This window comes from Tursiops truncatus, chromosome 2 (assembly GCF_011762595.2).
Source record: "Tursiops truncatus isolate mTurTru1 chromosome 2, mTurTru1.mat.Y, whole genome shotgun sequence".
Taxonomy (NCBI): domain Eukaryota; kingdom Metazoa; phylum Chordata; class Mammalia; order Artiodactyla; family Delphinidae; genus Tursiops; species Tursiops truncatus.
The window spans coordinates 106,830,090-106,843,396 of NC_047035.1; the positions used below are offsets into that span (position 1 = coordinate 106,830,090).

At 42.0% G+C, this 13,307-nt stretch overlaps 1 long non-coding RNA gene and 1 pseudogene across 1 annotated transcript in view; one reads left to right on the forward strand and one right to left on the reverse strand.

Annotated features, from left to right (window-relative positions):
- The window catches only part of LOC141277769 (uncharacterized), a 38,876-nt gene that overhangs the window by 15,593 nt on the left and 9,976 nt on the right, over positions 1-13,307 (forward strand). The window lies entirely within an intron of this gene.
- On the reverse strand, positions 9,348-10,647 carry LOC101316339 (glyceraldehyde-3-phosphate dehydrogenase-like; annotated as a pseudogene).

The following is a 13,307-nucleotide window of genomic DNA, read 5'->3' on the forward strand; positions in this document are numbered from 1 at the left end:
AGGAGTCAAGAGAGAGGTCTGGAGTGGAAACTCTGATCTGAGAGTCTGCAGCACAAACAAAGGTGGTCTCTGGGTATCCGGAGCCAGGGTGGGGGTGGGGCACCTTCTGGAGGACAGCAGGCACAGGAGCTTGAAGATTCTACCTGAGCTTCTCTCCTTCAGTCCCTGCTGAACACTCACAGACCGACTGCCCCTCCCCTGCCTCGTTGTCATCATCCTTGGATAGGGAACAAGTCAGGGCTCTGGGGTCAAAACCCTGGAGCTTGCCCTGCCAAGCTGTGTGAACTTGAGCAAGTCACTCAACGTCCCCAGTAGGCAGTTTCCCCAGGTGCAAAGGGGTGTATAATAATGTTAACCCTAGAGGAGAAGTTGAGAGAATGGGTCTAGACTCTAAAAAGAGGATATGAAAGCACTTAGTAAGCTTCAAAGGCCACTCGAATGCAGGGCATAACTTTTCTCACAGGCCTGATACCAGTGGCACCTCTTCCACAAGGCCTTCCCAGATGGCCCAATTGGAAATGCTGCCCCCATCTAGAGGCACAATTATGAGCACAGGAGAGGGCAGATCTCCTGAATTCTGGCTAGTATCTTGGTAGTATCTCCTGACAGCCCTCTTGTCTGTCCACCAAGCACTTTCCTAGCACTTGTCCTGTCCTCCATCTGTAGGATGCAAGACCAGCCAGGTTCATACTATGTGGCCCTGCCCTCCGACCACACACCTTGGTGCATGGGGGAGTCCTTAACCCAAGTGCACCAGTAAGGTCTTTCCCTAAGGATTTACACATGGGCTTAGGATTGACAGGGAGACAATTCAGCATCTCTCTGAGTAATTAAACCTGTACCTTGCAAAACTCAGAAGCTGGTAGCTTCCCTATCCGACCACGTAGATGGGGAAACAGGAAAAGCTGTGATCAGGGAAGCAAAGACGAGGGATGAACAGAGAAGACTTCCTGGGACCCTGCAGGGCTCTGTCACTTTCTGAAACTTCCTTCCAATGAAGTCCCTTTTTGGCTTAAACTAGCACTTACAGGTTCTGGTACTTTCTTTTTCTTTTTAATTAATTAATTAATTTAATTAATTTTTTGGCTGGGTTGGGTCTTCATTGCTGCACGAAAGCTTTTTCTTGCAGCGAGTGGGGGCTACTCTTCATTGTGGTGCACAGGCTTCTCATTGCGGTGGTTCCTCTTGTTGCGGAGCATGGGCTCTAGGCAAGTGGGCTTCAGTAGTTGTGGCACGTGGGCTCAGTAGATGTGGCTCACAGGCTCAGTAGTTGTGGTACACAGGCTTAGTTGCTCCATGGCACGTGGGATCTTCCTGGACCAGGGATCGAACCTGTGTCCCCTGCATTGGCAGGTGGATTCTTAACCACTGCGCCACCAGGGGAGGCCTCTGGTACTTTCTAACCTTTTACAGAAAAAGAAATTTAAGTCTCAGAAAAGCTTACCAGTGTGTCTGGGGTCCCATAGCAAATTAGCAGAGATACCATATCACATATACATCCTTTTAATCAGGTTTTGAACAGATTGAGGTGTAATTGGCATATAATAAACTGCACCTATGTAAAGTGTGCAATTTGATGAGCTTTGACATAGGTATATATTTGTGAAACCATCATCACATTCAAGATAATGAACGTATCATCACCCACAGAGGTTTCCTCCAGCCCCTTCTTTTTTTTTTTTTTTGTGGTACGCGGGCCTCTCACTGTTGTGGCCTCTCCCGTTGTGGAGCACAGGCTCCGGATGCGCAGGCTCAGTGGCCATGGCTCACGGGCCCAGGCGCTCCGCAGCATGTGGGATCTTCCCGGACTGGGGCATGAACCTGTGTCCCCTGCATTGGCAGACGGACTCTCAACCACTGCGCCACCAGGGAAGGCCCTCCTTCAGCCCCTTCTTTTGTTTTGTTTTCTGTTTGTTTGTTTTTTCTTTTCTTTTTTTTTTCCAGCCCCTTCTTAATCCCTCCAGCTCCTCCCTGACCCTTACCCCAGGGAACCACTGAACTGCTTTCAGTCGCTGTAGATTAGTTTGCGTTTTCCAGAATATTATATAAATGGAGCCATATAATATATATTCTTTTTGTCTTCTTTCAGTCAGCATAATTATTTTGATATTCATCCATGTTGTTGTATAACAATAGATCCATTTTTGTTGCTGAGTAGCAATCAATTTCATGGACATGCAACAATCTGTTTACCATTCACCTCTTGCTGAACATTTGGGTTGTTTGCAGGTTTTGGTTATTACAAGTAAAGCTAATATGAACATTCATGTATAGGTCTTTATAAGGCTCCGTGCTTTTTTTTTTTCGGCCACTTGGCATGCGGGGGTGGGTGTGGGGTGGGAGGTGTTCCCCCTGCAGTGGAAGCTCGGAGTCTTAACCACTAGACCGCCAGGGAAGTCCCTATGGCTATGTGCTTTTATTTCTTATACAGAAATACCTAGGAGTAGAATGGCTCGGTCGTATGAAGGGTGGTCATATGGAAGTTATGTTATGTTTAACTTCTTAAAAAACTGCCAAGCTGTTTTCCAAAGTGGTTACACTGTTTTACATTCCCACCAGTAGGGTAGGAAAAGTCTAGTTACTTCACATCCTCACCAAACACTTGACTTCAGTCTTTATAATTTTAGAAATTCTAATAAGTGTCCATAGTTTTAAGTTTTACCTTTAGGTCTGTCATCTATTTTGAGTTAATTTTGGTGTATATATATGAGGTATCGATCAAATTTAATTTTTGTGTGTGTGTATGAGTATCTAATTGTTCAAGCATCATTTGTGGAAAAGATTTTCCTGTTTACAATGAATTCACTTTCTTTAATAGATACAGGGCTATTTAAATTATTTCTTACTTTCTGAGTTAGCTTTCACACTTTGTATCTTTTGTTATGGAATTTGTCCGTTTCATCTAAGTTGTCAAATTTATTGGCAAAACATTTTTATGAATGATATCAAGCATCTTTTCATGTGCTTATTGACCATTTATATACATTATTTGGAGTAATGTCTATTCAGATCTTTGGCCCAAGTTTTTAGTTATTTATTTGTCGTTTTATTGTCTATTTATTTGAATACTTGCGTCATAAGAATTCTTTATGTATTCTATATACAAGTCCCTTAACAGATTTATAATTTGCAAACATTTTCTCCCATTCTGTGAGTTATCTTTTCCCTTTCTATTTTTTTTTTCTTTTCCCTTTCTTGAGAGTGTTCTTTGAAGTGCAAAAATTTTTAATTTGATAAAGTCTATTTTATCTAATTGTTCTGCTGCTGCTTGTGCATTTGGTGTCATATCTAAGAATCCATTGTCTAATTCAAGGTTTACTACTGTGTTTTCTTCTAAGAGTTTTATAATTTTACCTCTTACGTTAAGGCATTTGATCTATTTTGAGTTACTTTCTGTATATGATATGAGCTAAGAGTTTCAACTTTGTTTTTTTGCATGTGAATATCCAACTGTCTCAGCACAATTTGTTGAAAAGACTATTCTCTAACAATAGAGTGGTCTTTGCACCCTTGCTGAAAGTCAGTTGACCACAGACACACAGGGTTTATTTATGGACTCTCAATTCTATTCCATTGATCTATTTGTCTGTCCTTATGCTGCCACCACACTGTCTTCATTACTGTTGGCTGCTTTGTAGTAAGTTTTGAAGTGAGGAAGTATGGATCCCCCAACTTTGTTCTTCTTTTTCAAGATTGTTTTGGCTATTCTGGGTCCCTTGCAATTCCATATGAATTATAGGATCAGCTTGTCAATTTCTACAAAGGTCTTAGCTGGGATTCTGATACGGGTTGTGTTGAATATGTAGATCAAATGGCGAGTATCACTATCCTAACAATATTAAGTCTCCTGGAACTTCCTTGGTGGTCCAGTGGTTAAGACTCCATACTCCCAATGCAGGGGGCCTGGGTTCGTTCCCTGGTCAGGGAACTAGATCCCACATGCCGCAACAGAGATCCCGCACTTGGCAATGAAGATCTCATGTGCCACAACTAAAACCTGGCCCAGGGCTTCCCTGGTGGTGCAGTGGTTGAGAGTCCGCCTGCCGATGCAGGGGACACGGGTTCGTGCCCCGGTCCGGGAAGATCCCACATGCCGCGGAGCGGCTGGGCGCGTGAGCCATGGCCGCTGAGCCTGCGCGTCCGGAGCCTGTGCTCTGCAATGGGAGAGGCCACAACGGTGAGAGGCCCGTGTAACGCAAAAAAAAAAAAAAAAAAAAAAAAAAAAACCCGGCCCAGCCAAATAAATAAATAAATATTTTAAAAATATATATATTAAGTCTCCTGATCCATGAACATGGGATGTTTTTCCACTTATTTAGACCTTCTTTAATTTCTTTCAACACTGTTTTCTAATGTTTCTCATTTCTTCTGTTAAATTTCTTCTTAAGTATTTTATTCTTTTTGATACTATTGTAAATGGAATTGTTTTCTTAATTTTATTTTCAGATCGTTGATTAGTATATAGAAATACAATTGATTTTTGCATATTGATCTTTTACCCTGAAACCTTCCTGAACTTGCTTATTAGTTCTAATAGTATTTTTGTGGATGTGTGTGTGGATATCTTAGGACTTTCTATATACAAAATAACGTCATCTGCAAATCCAGGTACTTTTATTTCTTCCTTTCTAATCTTAATGCCTTTTATTTCTGTTTCTAATTGCCCTGACTAGAACTTCTAGTACAATTCTGAGTAGAAATAGTGAGAGCAGACATCCTGATCTTAGGAAGAAAGCACCAACTATGAAAGTATTAACATCATATTAAGGATGTGAGCTGTGGGTTTTTTGTAGATGTCCTTGATTGGGTTGAGGAAATTCCCTTCTATTCCTAATTTGTTTGTTTGGTTTTAAATTATAAATGGGTTTTAGATTGTGTCAAATGCTTTTTTTTGTTTTGTTTTGTTCTGCATCTTTTGAGATAATCATGTGCTTCTTAAAAATGCTATTGATAAAGTATATTACATTAATTGATATTTGGATATTTAACCAAACTTGCAACGTTCCTGGGATAAATCCCACTTGGTCATGGTCATGGCGTAATTCTTTTTATATGTTGGTGGATTCAGTTTGCTAATATTTTGTTAAGGATTTTTGCATCCATATTCCTAAGAGATATGGGTCTGTAGTTTTCTTGTGATTTCTTTGGTTTTGGTATCAGGGTAATTCTGCCTGATAGAATGAATTGAGAAGTGTTCCCTCCTTTTCTACTTTCTGGAAGAGTTTATGAAAACATTGATATTAGTTCTTTTTTAAATATTTGGTAGAATTCATCAGTGAAGACATCTGAGCCGGTAGGTAATTTTTTAAGTTAATATTTCGATGTCTTTACTTGTTATGGGTCTTTACAGATTGTTTCTTCTTAAGTCAGTTTCAATGGTTTGTTTCTTTCTAGGAATTTGTCCATTTATTGGTATCTAATTTATTGGTATATAATGTTCATAGTATTTCTTTTTAATCTTTTTTATTTCTGTAATGTCAGTAAGAATGTTACCTCTTTCATTTCTGATTCTAGTAATTGAGTCTTTTGTCTTTTTAAATTTATTTATTTATGGCTGCATTGGGTCACTGGGTCTTCGTCACTGCGCACAGGGCTTTCTCTAGCTGTGGCGAGTGGGAGCTACTCTTTGTTGCGGTGTGCAGGCTTCTCATTGTGGTGGCTTCCCTTGTTGCTGAACATGGGCTCCAGACACGTGGGCTTCAGTAGTTGTGGCACGCAGGCTCAGTTGTTCCGCAGCATGTAGGATTTTCCCAGACCAGGGCTCGAACCCCTGTCTCCTGCACTGGAGGGTGGATTCTTAACCACTGCGTCACCCGGGAAGTCCCCCTTTTTTTTTCTTGATAGTTCTAACTAAAGGTTTGTCAATTTTGTTGATCTTTAAAAAAAAACAAAACAGCTTTTGGTTTATTGATTTTCTCTGTTTTTCTATCCTCTATTTCACTAATTTACACTCTAATTTTTATTATTTCCTTACCACTGCTTGTTTTAGACTTAGTTTGCTCTTCCTTTTCCAGTATCTTAAGGTGGAAGGTTAGGTTATTGATTTGAAATCTTTCTTGTTTTATAATATAGGTATTTACAGCTATAAATGTCCCTCTAAGCACTGGTATAGCTGCATCCCATAAGTTTTGGTATGTTGTGTATTCATTTTCATTTATTTCAAGGTATTTTCTAACTTCCCTTGTGATTTCTTCTTTATTTTCTTGTTTTGTATTGTTTTGTTTTCTTTTTTTGTGTGTGTGATTTCTGCTGTGATTTCAGAGTTGTTGCTTAATTTCTACATATCTGTGAATTTTCTAAATTTCTTCTTGTCATTGATCTCAATTTTATCCCATGGGTTAGTTTTCATTTCTGAAAGTTATTTTTCCTGGGTAAAACATTTTAGGTTGATATTTATTTTTCCTTTCTGTATTTTAAAGACTTGGCTCCACTGTCTTCTTGCTTGCATTGTTTCTTTTTTCTTTCCTTCTCATTTTATAAATCAATACTCCTAAGAGGTTAGTAAATGTTTCACATGAGAGATACTTAAGTTTTATGTAGGAGTATAATTTGCCTTTAGTCACAGTTAATAAGTCATAAATCATGGATATTACTTGCCTTGTGATGAGCCTAGTTTCACTTGAAAAACTTGGAAAGAAGAGGTTAGTTATATATATTCTCAAATTCAAATTTTGTGGTCACCAATTCTCTTGATTTCCTTTTTGACTCAGTGGTTAAGATTGTGTTACTTAGTTTCCACATATTTGTGGATTCTCCTATTTTTGTGATTCAGTTGATTTCTAGTTTCATTTTGTTCAGAAAATCTTGGTGTGATTTCCATATTCTTCAATTCATTAAGACTCTACTGTGACATACATGTCATCTATCCTGGAGAAAGTTCTGTGATTGCTTGAGAAAAATGTAAATTATTCTGCTATTGGGCAAAAAGTTTTGTATATATCTTTTAGATCCTTTTTTTATAATGTTGTCCAGATCCACAGATGTTTTAAATTGATTTCTGTCTCAATGTTTTTTGTTGTTTTTTTTTTTAAACGTAGATTTTATTTATTTATTAATTTTTGGCTGCATTGGGTCTTTGTTGCTGCGCGCGGGCTTTCTCTAGTTGCGGCAAGCGGGGGCTACTCTTCATTGTGGTGCGCCGGCTTCTCATTGCGGTGGCTTCTCTTGTTGCAGAGCATGGGCTTAGTTGTGGCACACGGGCTTAGTTGCTCCGTGGCATGTGGGATCTTCCTAGACCAGGGCTCGAACCCGCATCCCCTGCATTGGCAGGTGAATTCTTAACCACTGTGCCACCAGGGAAGTCCTCAATGTTTTATCCATTATTGCAAGTCCTGTATTAAAGTCTCCTACTATTATTGTGTTTCTCTCAATTTCTCCTTTCAGATCTGCCACTATTTGATTTACATACTTTGGTGATTTGATGCTGGGTGCATATATGTTTACAATTGCTCTATCTTCCTATTGAATGACCCTTTTATCATTACGTAATGATCTTCTTTGTCTCTAGTGACAGTTTCTGGCTAAAAGTCAGCTTTGTAAAAAAAAAAAATAAAAAAAAAAAAATAAAAGTCAGCTTTGTGTGCTTTAAATATAGGCACTTCTGCTTTGTTTTGGTTAACATTTGCATGAAATATCTTTTTTCATCACTTCACTTTCAGCCTATGTGTGTCCTTGAATCTAAAGTGAGTTTCTGGTAGACAACAGATCTTGGCTTTTTATCCATTCAGCCACTATGTATCTTTTTGAAGGTCTAATTGTCTTTATTAGGTGATTCATGAGTCAGGTAGCATTCTGTCTAGGAACTAGAAGGAGGCCCAGAGGGGAAGGCTTTTAGAGGCAAAAGGACGGTGGGGCAAGGAGGTTACTAGCAAAATGAAAAAAAGAATTGTTTCAGGCCAGGTCATCTTCTTTGGCCGGGAAAGGAAGGGTGGGGTGGGGGGGTCTCATTATGCAGATTGCCTCACTGATTAGTGCTAATTAGGAAATTTAAGGTATTTATTTAAAAACCACATTCCTGGGAGAGGTTGAAAGTACAATTAAGTCTTGGTTTGCTGTCCTGGGGGCAAATAACTCCATTTTGGGCTTGTTACTTCTTTTTAACAATTCCCCCCTTTTGATCAAACTCTCACCCTGAGAGATGTGATCAAAATTTAAGGTATTAGTGCCACTCTGAGCTACGTATCTATGGATGCTTGGTGTGGTATCCACAGATCATAATGTTTTGTTTAATCCCTGTGACATTCATAAGTCATGGTTCCCGTTTCCTAATCCTTAAAGTGGTCATTCTCCTTGTTCCTTTTCTGACATCCCAGTCTTAGGGAGATCATTTGCTTGACATTTAACAGCTGTGAACACGCATTTCAAAGCTTTTGAGAGAATATAATGCACCAGGGGGATTTTTATGATAACTATAAGCAGGAGAATTCCCAGTGTTTGGAGTGTACTTTGAAGCCATGGTCCCCAAGACCCAAACCAATCAGAATCAAATAAGTCAAAGAAAGACCCTATTGAAAGAGTCATCTTCTTAAGTCAAGTTTGCTCAATACTGTTACGTAACTGAGTTTCAACTTTCCCAGAAGTATTAACCCAGGTATAACAGGTACATTTGCATTGTTTCTGACAAAAAAAAATCTGCTATCCTTATTTTTGTCTGTTTGTATGTAGTGTGTCTTTTTTTCTTAGGCTGCCTTTAAGTCTTTCTCTTTATCACTTTTTTTTTTTTTTGGAAACTAGTATTTTATTAAGGAATCCACTTCTATGACTTATGAAGTCCAGGCTGAGTTAATAGTGATGAGTTCTGGAGGTAATGACACCCAACTCTGACTTTCTGGTTATAACCACTGTCTTCTCTCTCTATCCCAACTGAAATCCCAGACTCATGAGGCCTCCATCCCTGCCCTCTTATTCCTGGAAGATGCCAAAGCCAACTATGTAAGAGCCTTTTTCAGAGGAAAAGACGACTTTTGTCTTCCCAGAAGACAAACCCTCTACTTTGCTTTATGAGGCAGACAGCAACCCCAAACCACAGAAAGGTTGAGAATTCTCCTTATCACTTTTTAAAAACAATTTTGATATACTTTGGTATAGTTTTTTTTTCCTTTTTCTTTTTTTTTCTTGGTTGAGTAGAGAGTACTTTATTGATGGTACATGACAAAATAGGGGTCCTCCAAAGTAGGGCTTGGGAGAGCCCCAACTCTGATGGGGTCACAGTTTCTTGTTCTTGGAAACTGTCAAGAACGAGAGATTCTCAGAGTTTTGGGAGACTGAGCTGAGGCAAGGACTCCCCAGCAGCTGAGGACCTCTCTCTTCCTCTCGCGTTCTTAGTAGGGCTGATGGTCCAGGGACTCTTACTCCTTGGAGGCCATGTGGACCATAAGGTTCATCACCCTGTTGCTATAGTCAGATTCATTGTCATACCAGAAAATGAGCTTGATAAAGTGGTCATTGAGAGCAGTGCCAGCCCTAGCATCAAAGGTGGAAGAGTGGGTGTCACTGTTAAAGACTCAGGAGACAATCTGGTCCTTAATGTAGCCCAGGATGCCCTTAACCGACCCTTTGATACCTGCTTTACCACCTTCTTGATGTCATCGCATTTGGCAGCTTTCTCCAAATGGAGGTCAGATCCAGAACCAACACACTGTGGGTGGGGACATGAGAGGCCACGCCAGTGAGCTTCCCGTTCAGCTCAGGGATGACCTTGCCTACAGCCTTGGCAGCACCAGTAGAAGCTGGGATAATGTGCTGGGCAGCCCCATGACCATCACACCACAGCTTCCCAGAGGAGCTATCCACTGTCTTCTGGGGGGCAGTGATGGCATAGACTGTGGGTGTGAGTCCCTCCATGATGCCAAAGTTGTCATGAATGATGTTGGCTGAGGGGAGCGGGGGCAAGCAATTGGTGATGCAGTAGGCATTGCTGACAATCTTGAGTGAGTTGTCATATTTCTCATGGTTCATGCCCATGACATACATGGGGGCATCAGCAGAAGGAGCAGAAATGATGACCCTTCTGGCTCCACCCTTAAAATGAGCCCCAGCCTTCTCCATGATAATGAAGACACCAGTGGACTCCACAACATATTTGGCACCAGTGTTATCCTATTTGATGTTGGTGGGATCTTACTCCTGAAAGATGGAGATGAGCCTTCCATTGATGACAAGCTTCCCATTCTCATCTTTCTGCCATTGAATTTGCCATGGGTGGAATCATACTGGAACATGTTGACCATGTAGTTGAGGTCAATGAAGGGGTCATTGATGGAGACATTATCTACTTTGCCAGAGTTAAAAGTAGTCCTGGTGGGACTTCCCTGGTGGCTCAGTGGTTGGGAATCCGCCTGCTAATGCAGGGGACACAGGTTCAAGCCCTGGTCCGGGAAGATCCCACATGCCAAGGAGCAGCTAAGCCCGTGCGCCACAACTACTGAAGCCTGAGCGCCTGGAGCCCATGCTCTGCAACAAGAGAAGGCCCCACTCGCCACAACTAGAGAAAGCCCACGCACAGGAACAAAGACCCAAAGCAGCCAAAAATAAATAAATTAATTAATTTATTAAAAAAAAAAAGTAGTCCTGGTGACCAGGCACCCAATACAGCTGTATTCGTTTACTCCAGCCTTCACCATCATGTCTCAGTGACACGGCTGGCACTGCACAAGAAGATGCAGCTGTCTTGGGAATTTCCTGGTGGTCCAGTGGTTAGGACTCTGTGCTTTCACTGCCGAGGGCCCAGGTTCAATCTTGGTCTCTCTTGTGCTTTCTGTTGGATGGGGAAGACCAGAGGGCTTGGTATAGTTTCTTTATGTTTATAGTGCTTGGGGTTAATTATCTTAGATCTATGGATTTATCGTTTTTATCAAATTTAGAAATGTTTCAGTTAATTTTTTCCTTCAAATATTTTTTCCTGTCTCTTTCTTCAGGTTACATATATAGTAATATTAGGTCGCTTGAAGTCATCTCACAGCTCACTGATGCCATGTTATTATTATTATTATTAGCCTTTTTTCTCTAGGTGTTTTATTTTGGATAGTTTCTATTACTATGTATTAAAATTCACTAATCTTCTGCCATGTCTAGTGTTCTATTAATCCAGCTAGTGTATTTTTATCTCAGACATTATAGTTTTCATAATTTCAACTTGGATCTTTTAAAAAATACCTTCTATATCTCTATTTAACATGGTCAGTCTTTTCTTTATCTTCTTGAACATATGGAATATAGTTAGAATAACTGTTTTAATGTCTGTGATAGGGACTTCCCTGGCGATCCAGTGGTTAAGACTCTGTGCTTCCACTGTAGGGAGAATGGGTTTGATCCCTGGTTGGGGAACTAAGATCCTGCATGCTGTGCAGCCAAAAAAAAAAAAAAAAAAAAAAGTCTGTAATAACTCTATCATCTGGGTAATTTCTAGGTAGGTTTCAATTGATTGGTTTTTCTTTTCATTATGAGTCATATTTTCCTGTTTCTTTTTTACCTGCTAATTTTTATTGGTTGCCAGGCATTAAGAATTTTATTTTATCAATTACTGGATTTGTGTGTGTGTGTGTGTGTGTGTATTCTTTTTTTTTTTTTTTGCGGTTCGCGGGCCCCTCACTGCTGCCGCCACCCCCCACCCCCCACCCCCCAGCCCCCACGCGCGGATCACAGGCTCCAGACGCGCAGGCTCAGCGGCCATGGCCCACGGGCCCAGCCACTCCGTGGCACGCAGGATCCTCCCAGACCGGGGCACGAACCCGCGCCCCCTGCACCGGCAGGCGGACCCCCAACCACTGCGCCACCAGGGAAGCCCTGTGTGTGTGTATTCTTATAAATGTCCTTGAGCTTTGTCCTGGCGTGCTAAAGTTACTTGAAAACAGTTTGGTCCTTTCAGATCTTACTTTTGTTAGCGGGGGCCAGAGCAGTGTCTAGTTTTTTCCCACTTCCGAACCAAAACTTCTTCCGACGCTGGCTCTACTCAGTGTCCCGTTAATTGTGTGGTTTCTCCTCTGGTTTGTGGGAACCAGCACTATTCGCAGCTCTCTGTGAGCTCCAAGGATTATCCTCTCTCATCCTTTTGGGTGGTGCGCACCGTGCTTTCTGGTGGTTTCCTCACATGCGTGCACTGAGCAGAATGACTGCAGAGGTACCCTGTGTAGAGCTCTAGAGTTCTCTGTGTGCAGCTCTGGCCCTTTTGGTTCTCTGCCTTGTGTTCCGTACTCCCAGCTTTTCAGTGTCTTCTCAGTGTGGGGAGGCTGCCAGACTTCACCTGCCTTCCTCTCGCTGCGCTCTGGTCTGGAAACTTTCTTCAGGCAGTGAGGTGGGGCACTTATAGGGCTCACCTCATTTGTGTCCTTACTCCCAGAAGTCACTATTTTTCACTGTCTGGCACCCGATGTCTTGAGAACCACCGTTGCATATATTTTGCGGGGTATTTTAGTTGTCTTAGGTGGGGATGTAAATCCAGTCCCTGTTACTCCGTCTCAGCTGGATGCAGAAATCCTTATGAGCTTTGGTTGATTTGTTCAGCTGGCATGTACTGAGGGCAAGCTCGCTGTGTGCCCACCTCACGGCAGGCTTGCTCATCTCCAAACACTCCAAATTTTCCTGTCTCAGGGCCTTTGCGTGGGCCCTCTTCTCTGTCTAGAATGCTCTTTCTAGCTGTACTTCCCTCCCTCAGCTCAAAGGCCTTCTCAGACTAACCTGTGTAAAGCTAATTGCTCTCTTTTGTTTCCACCACACTTATGCTTTCCTTTACAGCTTCTTTTACTAGAATGTAGGCGGGAATTTTTGTCCAATACCCCACAGCCAGCTCAGGGCCAGGCACACTGTCAGTGCTCAATAAATATTTATTGAATGAGTGCGGTCTTTGCATATTTCAGGGTACCTGTCATATCACAGAGCCCAGTCAACTTGGAGGTGCTTGGCCGGTGGGAACACAGCTCCCTGCCTGAAGGTGCCCAGCAAGGAAGGGAGACCAGGCCCCTGAACTGAGGCCCCCCTCAGCCGCGCTCTCCTTAGTGATAACCGAAGGCCCCACGTGCCTGCCTGGGAGGGCTGACAGGTGGGGCTGATGAGTTGCAGACCCAGGTCTCCGCCCAGCACAGAACCAGATGCTGGGCAGGAGCCAGACATGACACTGTTGTCTTCAAAGCCCCTGTCCCACCCTAGGCCCTGGGTGGGGATTTCAGGCCTCACCAAGCCCCTCAGAGTGTCTGCCACCAGCCTCTGGGGAAAGATGGAGTCGTCCCCTGGTTCTAGTCCCAGATCTAGTCGTGTGACCGTTGACAACTATTAGAATGCTCACAGGGTGAGAGGTTGGCTCTATAAAGTAA